Source organism: Pseudophryne corroboree, chromosome 7 (assembly GCF_028390025.1).
Source record: "Pseudophryne corroboree isolate aPseCor3 chromosome 7, aPseCor3.hap2, whole genome shotgun sequence".
NCBI classification, from domain to species: Eukaryota; Metazoa; Chordata; class Amphibia; order Anura; family Myobatrachidae; genus Pseudophryne; species Pseudophryne corroboree.
The window spans coordinates 364603474-364616389 of record NC_086450.1 but is presented as its reverse complement, the minus strand read 5'-3'; positions in this window follow the sequence as shown (position 1 = coordinate 364616389).

Genomic DNA, 12916 nt, shown 5'->3' with positions numbered 1-12916 from the left:
TCCATCCATAAGTATACTAGTATCCATCCATCTCCATTGTTTACCTGAGGTGCCTTTTAGTTGTGCCTATTAAAATATGGAGAACAAAAATGTTGAGGTTCCAAAATTAGGGAAAGATCAAGATCCACTTCCACCTCGTGCTGAAGCTGCTGCCACTAGTCATGGCCGAGACGATGAAATGCCAGCAACGTCGTCTGCCAAGGCCGATGCCCAATGTCATAGTACAGAGCATGTAAAATCCAAAACACCAAATATCAGTAAAAAAAGGACTCCAAAACCTAAAATAAAATTGTCGGAGGAGAAGCGTAAACTTGCCAATATGCCATTTACCACACGGAGTGGCAAGGAACGGCTGAGGCCCTGGCCTATGTTCATGGCTAGTGGTTCAGCTTCACATGAGGATGGAAGCACTCAGCCTCTCGCTAGAAAAATGAAAAGACTCAAGCTGGCAAAAGCACCGCAAAGAACTGTGCGTTCTTCAAAATCCCAAATCCACAAGGAGAGTCCAATTGTGTCGGTTGTGATGCCTGACCTTCCCAACACTGGACGTGAAGAGCATGCGCCTTCCACCATTTGCACGCCCCCTGCAAGTGCTGGAAGGAGCACCCGCAGTCCAGTTCCTGATAGTCAGATTGAAGATGTCAGTGTTGAAGTACACCAGGATGAGGAGGATATGGGTGTTGCTGGCGCTGGGGAGGAAATTGACCAGGAGGATTCTGATGGTGAGGTGGTTTGTTTAAGTCAGGCACCCGGGGAGACACCTGTTGTCCGTGGGAGGAATAGGGCCGTTGACATGCCTGGTGAAAATACCAAAAAAATCAGCTCTTCGGTGTGGAAGTATTTCAACAGAAATGCGGACAACAGGTGTCAAGCCGTGTGTTGCCTTTGTCAAGCTGTAATAAGTAGGGGTAAGGACGTTAACCACCTCGGAACATCCTCCCTTATACGTCACCTGCAGCGCATTCATAATAAGTCAGTGACAAGTTCAAAAACATGCGCAATGTTCGCACTGCGACAAGTAAATTTGCTAAGAAGTTTGGTATTTTACTCACGGCATTACGAGGTTTTTTTCTTCGTTCTGGTGATCGTAATGTGATTGACAGGAAGTGGGTGTTTCTGGGCGGAAACTGGCCGTTTTATGGGAGTGTATGAAAAAACGCTGCCGTTTCTGGGAAAAACGCGGGAGTGGCTGGAGAAACAGGGGAGTGCCTGGGTGAACGCTGGGTGTGTTTGTGACGTCAAACCAGGAACGAAACTGACTGAACTGATCCCAGTGGCAGAGTAAGTCCCGAGCTACTCAGAAACTGCTTAGAAATTTCTATTCGCAATTTTGAGAATCTTTCATTCGCAATTTTGCTAAGCTAAGATTCACTCCCAGTAGGCGGCGGCTTAGCGTGTGCAATGCTGCTAAAAGCAGCTTGCGAGCGAACAACTCGGAATGAGGGCCATTATGCGTTGTATTTAGGGTCGACAAAAGCACAATATCCGTGCTGAAACGTTACTATCACAGCTATGAAGTAGTAACATTTATTTGAACGGAGAGACGCCGCAGAGGATGGTTATATATTGTTAATCCAGTTTGGGCTCACATCGGGGGACACTTAGCGCAGTAGTTTACCAGTACCCAGGAGTGCCAGGTTTTGGAATATTTAGATTTATAAAGAGAGAGAGAGAGAGGATGAGACAGCACTCCAATGCAAGTATAATCAGTGGTGCAGGTTTCAAGTTTCAAAAAGATAATAATATCACCACTCACTGTATCCAAAGAAAAAAAGTAAAAACCAGCACTCACACTTAGTGAAGGGTTTATTAGAAAAATCGGGACTAAACCATAGTCATACACTGTAATGGCGGCAGTGCTGCTGCTACTGCCTTATGATCATACAAGGGAAGGAGGCACAGCCAGGGTCGGGGATGACAGAATATAGTGCTATGGATTGTTTGAGGAGGGGGGCCCAAGTCGGTATCTTGCTTAGGGCCCATGATGGTCTAAATCTGCCTCTGGACACAAGAGATAGTACTCCTGATGATGAACTAGTCACCCCTAGTGATAGGCCAGGGGGATAGCCACTGTTAGGGCTATTTCACACTTGCCAGTTTTGACCGGATAGCAAAAAGACGTCCGAATTTTTGCTGTGTATTTTTTTTTTTTAATTATGTATTAAAACACATGGGTGCTTTCAGAGAGCATGGTCACAGCACAGTCGCCATGTTACAGCTGGAAATATCCACTGACAAGGACGGCTGCTGTGCAGTTTTTTATCATCCGATCAAAACCGGCAAGTGTGAAATAGCCCTTAGGAGTCCTTGAATGGTCTCTGATGAATTTACACTTTCATGCTAATAACTGCTGAAAACTATTCTGTAACCTGTGACTTGCTGATAACTGCTTATGTTCAATTGTGAATTTATTAGTATTACCCACCTGTGGAAAATAAACCTGCAGCGTGAAACTTTTACTCTGCTTGTCACATTTGGGACCAAATGTAATAGAGTGAGAGTTTCAGAAAGTGAGAGATTTGGTAAGGTTTTTCGGGTTTTTTTTAAAGTGCAATCATTTACACTGCAAAACCAGGCTGATCTTGCTGTGTAAATGATCGCCACTTTTAAAAAAAAACCCAGCAAAACCTTACCAAATCTCTCATTTTTGAAACTCTCACACTATTACATTTGGCCCTTGGCATCTGAACAGGAACCCTGTTGCTGGACATTGTTAGGCGGAAAGGAGTCCTGAAAGGTGACTGGACCTATCCACAACAGCAGCAAGATGTGTTGCAGGACGCTACCCACTGTACCATGACTTGGTGAGACTGAGCCACACTGACCACTGCTGAGTAAGTAAGCCAGTAATGCCGGCCATTAATGGCACTTGTTCACAGTGGTAGCTCAAGCCTCCTAACTAGGACAACATCTCTTTCAGTGATGGTCACTGGCTCTGCTCCCTTTTCTGGCCCTGCCCCTTTTCAGCTCTGAACACAAGCCCGGCTGTCATAAGGTGCCTAAACCCACTCATAACTCCACTGCCAGGGGTCACTTCAGGCAGACAGCAGCGCTGGTCACAGCTCACCAAACAAAGACTCCATAATTCCCTGCTCCTGTCTGTCACTCAGCCCACAGCTCTGCACAGCTTTAATGCAGCAGCACACACCACAGGGAACAATGCTCAGGTGGGGGAGTAGTTTGACCAGTCGCCACTGCTAATGCAGTCTTGCCCAGACACTCTCTTTGGCACCACCCTATGCCTGGCAGTCTGTTTACAGACAGATGTATACAGGTCAGCTGTCAGGACACAGGGGGTGTGAGCACTGGAGGGAGGGTACAAAAGAGCATGGCTAACAGCTCTAATAAACGCCAGCCTCCTCTGTCATGTGACCCCCTCTGATGCAGGCACGAGACAGCTGACTTGCTACGCAGAGCCGTGACACTGTCTCATGCCTAATGATTAACAACTAGAGGAGGTACATTAGGCTTCCTGAGCCTTCTCCAAGCATGAGCACATTAACCCCTTGCATGCCATGCAAACCCTTACAGTCAGCATCAAATGCATTTGTAATCTCATTAATGGGATGTGGTTAGCATGCCGGTGGTCAGGATGCTGGTAGTAGAAATACTGGTACCAGAATCCTAGCCCATGACCACAACACCGGCGCAGAAATACCAACATTGCTTTCAATGCCAACACCGGAATCCCAACTGCCGGCATCCTGATCGTTAGAATGCCTGGGCGCAGAGGCGGAACTACCGCCAGTGCAACCAGTGCGTTGCACTGGGGCCCGCCTCTGTCCAGGGGCCCAAAGCATGTAATGAGTCAAACTGACTCATTACATGCCACTGTGCGCTGCGGGCAACCGCTGTCCGCAGCGCACAGCCGCCCGGAGAGAGGAGAGGAGCAGCGGTACGGGGGAGAAGGAGGAGGAGTGAGCCGAAGGAGGGAGCCGCAGCAGCACTTTCTACTGGTGGAGGCGCTGCTGCTGCTGCCCCTCTGCTTCACTATAGGCTGTCTTCCGAGAACAGCCTATAGTGAAGCAGAGGGGCAGCAGCAGCAGCGCCTCCACCAATGACACTGCGCTGCTGCGGCTCCCTCCTCCACCTCCCTCCTCCTCCTTCTCTACTGCCCGGGAATCGTCTGACGCTGCACCGAGGAGCCTGAGCCAGCGGAGAGGGTAAGTATAATTCTTCTTTCTTTCTTTCTTTCTTTCTTTCTTTCTTTCTTTCTTTCTTTCTTGGGACTGCCTGCCGCTATGTGTAAAAATGGGGGACTGCCTGCCGCTATGTGTAAAAATGGGGGACTGCCTGCCGCTATGTGTAAAAAGGGGGAATCTGCCTGCCGCAATGTGTAAAAATGGGGAATCTGCCTGCCGCAATTTGTAAAAAGAGGGAATCTGCCTGCCGTAATGTGTAAAAATGGGGAATCTGACTGTCGCAATGTGTAAAAACGGGGGACTGCCTGCCGCAATGTGTAAAAAGGGGGAATCTGCCTGCCGCAATGTGTAAAAAGGGGGGACTGCCTGCCGTAATGTGTAAAAAGTGGGACGCTGTCTGCCGTAATGTGTAACAAGGGCACGATGTCTGCCGTAATGTTTAAAAAGGGGACGCTGTCTGCCGTTATGTGTAAAAAGTGCACGCTGCCTGCCGTAATGTGTTAAAAGGGGGACGCTGTCTGCCGTTATGTGTAAAAAGTGTATGCTGTCTGCCGCTATGTTTAACAAGGGCACGCTGCCTGCCGTTATGTGTAAAAAGTGTACGCCGTCTGCCGCTATGTTTAACAAGGGCACGCTGTCTGCCGTTATGTGTAAAAAGTGTACGCCGTCTGCCGCTATGTGTAACAAGGGCACGCTGTCTGCCGTTATGTGTAAAAAGGGGACGCTGTCTCCCGTTATGTGTAAAACCTGCACGCTGTCTGCCGTAATGTGTAAAAAGGGGGATGCTGTATGCCGTAATGTGTAAAAAGGGGGACGCTGTCTGCCGTAATGTGTAAAAAGGGGACGCTGTCTGCCGTAATCTGTAAAAAGAGGAATCTGACCGCTGTAAGGTGTAAAAGGGTCTCTACCTGGTGTAGTGGTGCTACTGTGCGGCGTAATTTGAAGAATGGAGACTACTGTGCACCGTTTTATGAATTGGTATTATTTTGTGGCCACACCCCTTCCCCACGAAGCCACGCCACTATGTATTTTTGCGCGCGCCTACGGCGCGCACTGCCCCTGTTTTGCATGCAGGGGTGGGGCTCCGATGTCGTTTCTTGCACACAGTGCTAAAATGTCTACTTACGGCACTGTTGCATTTATCTGGCCCTGAGCAGGTCCCCCTCACCAGATCCTCTCCAGGGGTGAGGGGGTGGACTTGGATGGGATGTGGGGGGGGGGGGGCCCAAAGCATTTTGTCGCACCTGGGCCCACCACTCGCTAGTTCCGCCACTGCCTGGGCGAGTTAGGGTTAGGCCACTGGGGTTGTTGGGTTTAGACGCTAGGGGGTGGGTTAGGGTTAGGCAGCATGGGAGGGTTAAGGTTAGGCTGCGTGGAGGGGTGGTTAGGTTAAGGCACTAAGGGGAGGGTTAGGATTAGGTGTTGGGTACGGAGGGTTAGAGTTAGGGGGGGTAAAGGGAGACAGAAAGTATACTTACTACACCCCAGTCTGTATTCTGTGCATAGAGATGGTGCTATCAGTCTTCTGACCGCCAGCATCCTGACTGCGGGCCTCCTGTATGTATTCTCACATTTGCACCACAGTAAATAAAATCATTCACTTAACATATGTCATTTTTTGGAATAGATATATAAACCACATTGACCGTTTCCCTGTCAATCCAGTGTAACCCTGGTGTAATGGATGGGTTACTAAGTAATGACAGCGTGTGCCTCCACCCGAGCTATTTGGAATTTATTATTTCCAGGTGAGCTTGGGAACGCCTCTGTTGTAGATCTAGTGTCAATCCCCCTCTATCTTCCTAATCTATGTATTTCACAGAGGGCCCTAATTAGGATGATCTGGTGACTAATGGAAGTAACTTTCTCTATTTCAGGTTCCAACTCCAATAAGAAGACAACTCCCCTGGTAAGTATATGGTTGTTTACTATTAGTACTTAAACATAGTAATAATTACAAATCATACCTTTCAAAGTCTGCTGGTGTAGTCCTCAGGATGAGTCTTTCTCAACATTAGTAATCTCCTATACAGAAAATAACTGCATGCAATACAAAAAAAAACTTAACAATCCAATAGTCACAGAGACTATCGACCCGGGTTGGTAAAAAATAACAAAAACAGTTAATTATAGCTTATATCATAGTGATTATACTATGGTGCACCATCATCTACCTACACAGTATTTAGTTATGCATAACTATGGTATAGTACTTATACGACCCTCTTTACCATCAGTCCACTACGCTTGGAAAGGTCAGTAGATTAATGGAGTACCTATTCCACTGTATAGGTTTGGCTGGGATAACTTTACAGAGTGACGATCCTTGATCCAGGTAGTTCCCTTTTCAACGACGGAGTGACTAGGAGTCAGTCCTTGGTTGTAATTGGGTACGTAGATATATATTGTTACCTCCACTTAAGATCTGGGATAGGGTTGATAAAATATGGTATAGGTGATTCCATGTTTGTTTGAAGTTTCTTTCCTCAATAACGGTAGATTAGGGTATATATTTTCAATTGGTGACCAAGGTTGTGTATGTGATGTGAAAAGTCGATTAGCCTGGCAGGGCTATATTACTTCAAATATTCTCTGGCAACTGCCTTTAATTAGAGATGAGCGGGTTCGGTTCCTCGGAATCCGAACCCGCCCGAACTTCAGGTTTTTTTACACGGGTCCGAGCGACTCGGATCTTCCCGCCTTGCTCGGTTAACCCGAGCGCGCCCGAACGTCATCATCACGCTGTCGGATTCTCGCGAGGCTCGGATTCTATCGCGAGACTCGGATTCTATATAAGGAGCCGCGCGTCGCCGCCATTTTTCACACGTGCATTGAGATTCATAGGGAGAGGACGTGGCTGGCGTCCTCTCCGTTTATAGAGATTCGAGAAGAGAGTGAGACAGAGAGAGACACAGTAGTAATTTTGGGGAGCATTAGGAGGAGTACTACTACTACTAGTACTTGCTGAAGTGATAGAGAGAGATAGTGTGACTGTATTATCTGACTTGTGGGGGAGACACTGACAGTGGGGAGCAGTTAGAGTCTGAGAGCAGGACTCAGGACTCAGGAGTACATATAACGTACAGTGCACACTTTTGCTGCCAGAGTGCCAGCCACACTGCCATTGTTTGTGACCACACTGACCACCAGTATAATATATATTGTGATTGTCTGCTTAGGACTCAGGAGTACTACTTGCAAGTTGCTGATAGTGTGACCAGTGACCTGACCACCAGTTTAATAATCACCACCAGTTTATGAGTTTAATATATATATATATATAATTGTATATAATATATATATAATATTGTATACCACCTAGCACCTACCCGTGTTTTTTTTTCTTTTTCCTTTCTTCTTTATACATACTACTATAGTAGCTTACTGTAGCAGTCTGCGGTGCTGCTGAGCTGACAGTGTCCAGCAGGTCCGTCATCAGTCATTACATAATAAATATATAATATATATCTGTCCGGCTGCAGTACTAGTGATATTATATATACATATATATTGATTTCATCTCATTATCATCCAGTCTATATTAGCAGCAGACACAGTACGTTAGTCCATGGCTGTAGCTACCTCTGTGTCGGCACTCGGCAGTCCATCCATAATTGTATACCACCTACCCGTGGTTGTTTTTTTTTTTTCTTCTTTATACATACTACTATAGTAGCTTACTGTAGCAGTCTGCGGTGCTGCTGAGCTGACAGTGTCCAGCAGGTCCGTCATCAGTCATTACATAATAAATATATAATATATACCTGTCCGGCTGCAGTACTAGTGATATTATATATACATATATATTGATTTCATCTCATTATCATCCAGTCTATATTAGCAGCAGACACAGTACGTTAGTTCACGGCTGTAGCTACCTCTGTGTCGGCACTCGGCAGTCCATCCATAATTGTATACCACCTACCCGTGGTTGTTTTTTTTTTCTTTCTTCTTTATACATACTACTATAGTAGCTTACTGTAGCAGTCTGCGGTGCTGCTGAGCTGACAGTGTCCAGCAGGTCCGTCATCAGTCATTACATAATAAATATATAATATATACCTGTCCGGCTGCAGTACTAGTGATATTATATATACATATATATTGATTTCATCTCATTATCATCCAGTCTATATTAGCAGCAGACACAGTACGTTAGTCCACGGCTGTAGCTACCTCTGTGTCGGCACTCGGCAGTCCATCCATAATTGTATACCACCTACCCGTGGTTGTTTTTTTTTTCTTTCTTCTTTATACATACTACTATAGTAGCTTACTGTAGCAGTCTGCGGTGCTGCTGAGCTGACAGTGTCCAGCAGGTCCGTCATCAGTCATTATATAATAAATATATAATATATACCTGTCCGGGTGCAGTACTAGTGATATTATATATACATATATATTGATTTCATCTCATTATCATCCAGTCTATATTAGCAGCAGACACAGTACGGTAGTCCACGGCTGTAGCTACCTCTGTGTCGGCACTCGGCAGTCCATCCATAAGTATACTAGTATCCATCCATCTCCATTGTTTACCTGAGGTGCCTTTTAGTTGTGCCTATTAAAATATGGAGAACAAAAATGTTGAGGTTCCAAAATTAGGGAAAGATCAAGATCCACTTCCACCTCGTGCTGAAGCTGCTGCCACTAGTCATGGCCAAGACGATGAAATGCCAGCAACGTCGTCTGCCAAGGCCGATGCCCAATGTCATAGTACAGAGCATGTAAAATCCAAAACACCAAATATCAGTAAAAAAAGGACTCCAAAACCTAAAATAAAATTGTCGGAGGAGAAGCGTAAACTTGCCAATATGCCATTTACCACACGGAGTGGCAAGGAACGGCTGAGGCCCTGGCCTATGTTCATGGCTAGTGGTTCAGCTTCACATGAGGATGGAAGCACTCAGCCTCTCGCTAGAAAAATGAAAAGACTCAAGCTGGCAAAAGCACCGCAAAGAACTGTGCGTTCTTCGAAATCCCAAATCCACAAGGAGAGTCCAATTGTGTCGGTTGTGATGCCTGACCTTCCCAACACTGGACGTGAAGAGCATGCGCCTTCCACCATTTGCACGCCCCCTGCAAGTGCTGGAAGGAGCACCCGCAGTCCAGTTCCTGATAGTCAGATTGAAGATGTCAGTGTTGAAGTACACCAGGATGAGGAGGATATGGGTGTTGCTGGCGCTGGGGAGGAAATTGACCAGGAGGATTCTGATGGTGAGGTGGTTTGTTTAAGTCAGGCACCCGGGGAGACACCTGTTGTCCGTGGGAGGAATAGGGCCGTTGACATGCCTGGTGAAAATACCAAAAAAATCAGCTCTTCGGTGTGGAAGTATTTCAACAGAAATGCGGACAACAGGTGTCAAGCCGTGTGTTGCCTTTGTCAAGCTGTAATAAGTAGGGGTAAGGACGTTAACCACCTCGGAACATCCTCCCTTATACGTCACCTGCAGCGCATTCATAATAAGTCAGTGACAAGTTCAAAAACTTTGGGTGACAGCGGAAGCAGTCCACTGACCAGTAAATCCCTTCCTCTTGTAACCAAGCTCACGCAAACCACCCCACCAACTCCCTCAGTGTCAATTTCCTCCTTACCCAGGAATGCCAATAGTCCTGCAGGCCATGTCACTGGCAATTCTGACGAGTCCTCTCCTGCCTGGGATTCCTCCGATGCATCCTTGAGTGTAATGCCTACTGCTGCTGGCGCTGCTGTTGTTGCTGCTGGGAGTCGATCGTCATCCCAGAGGGGAAGTCGTAAGCCCACTTGTACTACTTCCAGTAAGCAATTGACTGTCCAACAGTCCTTTGCGAGGAAGATGAAATATCACAGCAGTCATCCTGCTGCAAAGCGGATAACTGAGGCCTTGACAACTATGTTGGTGTTAGACGTGCGTCCGGTATCCGCCGTTAGTTCACAGGGAACTAGACAATTTCTTGAGGTAGTGTGCCCCCGTTACCAAATACCATCTAGGTTCCACATCTCTAGGCAGGCGATACCGAGAATGTACACGGACGTCAGAAAAAGACTCACCAGTGTCCTAAAAAATGCAGTTGTACCCAATGTCCACTTAACCACGGACATGTGGAGCAGGGCAGGGTCAGGACTATATGACTGTGACAGCCCACTGGGTAGATGTATGGACTCCCGCCGCAAGAACAGCAGCGGCGGCACCAGTAGCAGCATCTCGCAAACGCCAACTCTTTCCTAGGCAGGCTACGCTTTGTATCACCGCTTTCCAGAATACGCACACAGCTGAAAACCTCTTACAGCAACTGAGGAAGATCATCGCGGAATGGCTTACCCCAATTGGACTCTCCTGTGGATTTGTGGCATCGGACAACGCCAGCAATATTGTGTGTGCATTAAATATGGGCAAATTCCAGCACGTCCCATGTTTTGCACATACCTTGAATTTGGTGGTGCAGAATTTTTTTAGAAAACGACAGGGGTGTGCAAGAGATGCTGTCGGTGGCCAGAAGAATTGCGGGACACTTTCGGCGTACAGGCACCACGTACAGAAGACTGGAGCACCACCAAAAACAACTGAACCTGCCCTGCCATCATCTGAAGCAAGAAGTGGTAACGAGGTGGAATTCAACCCTCTATATGCTTCAGAGGTTGGAGGAACAGCAAAAGGCCATTCAAGCCCATACAATTCAGCACGATATAGGAGGTGGAATGCACCTGTCTCGAGCGCAGTGGAGAATGATTTCAACATTGTGCAAGGTTCTGATGCCCTTTGAACTTGCCACACGTGAAGTCAGTTCAGACACTGCCAGCCTGAGTCAGGTCATTCCCCTCATCAGGCTTTTGCAGAAGAAGCTGGAGACATTGAAGGAGGAGCTAACACAGAGCGATTCCGCTAGGCATGTGGGACTTGTGGATGGAGCCCTTAATTCGCTTAACAAGGATTCACGGGTGGTCAATCTGTTGAAATCAGAGCACTACATTTTGGCCACCATGCTCGATCCTAGATTTAAAGCATACCTTGGATCTCTCTTTCAGGCAGACACAAGTCTGCTGGGGTTCAAAGACCTGCTGGTGAGAAAATTGTCAAGTCAAGCGGAACGCGACCTGTCAACATCTCCTCCTTCACATTCTCCCGCAACTGGGGGTGCGAGGAAAAGGCTCAGAATTCCGAGCCCACCCGCTGGCGGTGATGCAGGGCAGTCTGGAGCGACTGCTGATGCTGACATCTGGTCCGGACTGAAGGACCTGACAACGATTACGGACATGTCGTCTACTGTCACTGCATATGATTCTCTCACCATTGAAAGAATGGTGGAGGATTATATGAGTGACCGCATCCAAGTAGGCACGTCACACAGTCCGTACTTATACTGGCAGGGAAAAGAGGCAATTTGGAGGCCCTTGCACAAACTGGCTTTATTCTACCTAAGTTGCCCTCCCACAAGTGTGTACTCCGAAAGAGTGTTTAGTGCCGCCGCTCACCTTGTCAGCAATCGGCGTACGAGGTTACATCCAGAAAATGTGGAGAAGATGATGTTCATTAAAATGAATTATAATCAATTCCTCCGTGGAGACATTGACCAGCAGCAATTGCCTCCACAAAGTACACAGGGAGCTGAGATGGTGGATTCCAGTGGGGACGAATTGATAATCTGTGAGGAGGGGGATGTACACGGTGATATATCAGAGGATGATGATGAGGTGGACATCTTGCCTCTGTATAGCCAGTTTGTGCAAGGAGAGATTAATTGCTTCTTTTTTGGTGGGGGTCCAAACCAACCCGTCATTTCAGTCACAGTCGTGTGGCAGACCCTGTCACTGAAATGATGGGTTGGTTAAAGTGTGCATGTCCTGTTTATACAACATAAGGGTGGGTGGGAGGGCCCAAGGACAATTCCATCTTGCACCTCTTTTTTCTTTAATTTTTCTTTGCGTCATGTGCTGTTTGGGGAGTATTTTTTGGAAGGGCCATCCTGCGTGACACTGCAGTGCCACTCCTAGATGGGCCCGGTGTTTGTGTCGGCCACTAGGGTCGCTTATCTTACTCACACAGCTACCTCATTGCGCCTCTTTTTTTCTTTGCATCATGTGCTGTTTGGGGAGGGTTTTTTGGAAGGGACATCCTGCGTGACACTGCAGTGCCACTCCTAGATGGGCCCGGTGTTTGTGTCGGCCACTAGGGTCGCTTATCTTACTCACACAGCTACCTCATTGCGCCTCTTTTTTTCTTTGCGTCATGTGCTGTTTGGGGAGGGTTTTTTGGAAGGGACATCCTGCGTGACACTGCAGTGCCACTCCTAGATGGGCCCGGTGTTTGTGTCAGCCACTAGGGTCGCTTATCTTACTCACACAGCTACCTCATTGCGCCTCTTTTTTTCTTTGCGTCATGTGCTGTTTGGGGAGGGTTTTTTGGAAGGGACATCCTGCGTGACACTGCAGTGCCACTCCTAGATGGGCCCGGTGTTTGTGTCGGCCACTAGGGTCGCTTATCTTACTCACACAGCTACCTCATTGCGCCTCTTTTTTTCTTTGCGTCATGTGCTGTTTGGGGAGGGTTTTTTGGAAGGGACATCCTGCGTGACACTGCAGTGCCACTCCTAGATGGGCCCGGTGTTTGTGTCGGCCACTAGGGTCGCTTATCTTACTCACACAGCTACCTCATTGCGCCTCTTTTTTTTCTTTGCGTCATGTGCTGTTTGGGGAGGGTTTTTTGGAAGGGACATCCTGCGTGACACTGCAGTGCCACTCCTAGATGGGCCCGGTGTTTGTGTCGGCCACTAGGGTCGCTTATCTTACTCACACA